The sequence below is a fragment of the Hevea brasiliensis genome, unplaced genomic scaffold (genome assembly GCF_030052815.1).
Source record: "Hevea brasiliensis isolate MT/VB/25A 57/8 unplaced genomic scaffold, ASM3005281v1 Scaf69, whole genome shotgun sequence".
Taxonomy (NCBI): Eukaryota; Viridiplantae; Streptophyta; class Magnoliopsida; order Malpighiales; family Euphorbiaceae; genus Hevea; species Hevea brasiliensis.
Window position 1 is genome coordinate 38,721 of NW_026615239.1, and position 673 is coordinate 39,393.

Consider the following 673-nt stretch of genomic DNA (forward strand, 5'->3'; position numbering starts at 1 on the left):
TCAATGAATCTTCTCTGGAGTCCCAAAAATTATTTTATGAATTTTCCCCCAGGTCTAGGGCTCCTAGTTGCGAGAACCGCAACTTCCTACTAGGTTACCCATCGCTTGGGCACCGGCTCATTTAACTTAGTTGTATTTTATTTCTAAAATTTTTCCTAAATTTTTCTTATTAATATTTGAGTTATTTATGGCTCTTCACTCTAGTCTAATTATTTTTCCAGACGTTCTAGCTGTCCGGACCGACACTGGTCACCGGAACAGTAGAATGTATGGAGTTGCTTCAGGGAGGGTGTTACAAGGATAATGGATTCCATCTTGATCAACACCTATCTCCATATATAACTAATAGGAGCCAACACATGCCCATACACAATACAAGTATGAAAGTAGTATCAAACTTAAACCACCTATATACAAGATAATTGTGTTATCTCAGGTTTAAAGATCATATGCACTGATATGATATATGACAATGCATTGATAAGAGTAAACTCCATGTGCTTGTCATAAGCGTCATTGGTTCGACCTACTTATCATGTATAAGTGCCTATCATGTTTGTTATGTGGCATGAGACTCACCACTCCATCTTACTTATATCTCATATAAATACCTTGGGAACAAATATGATTACAATCTTTCTGGATAATTCATGTCCCTTGTGAAGTATCCTCG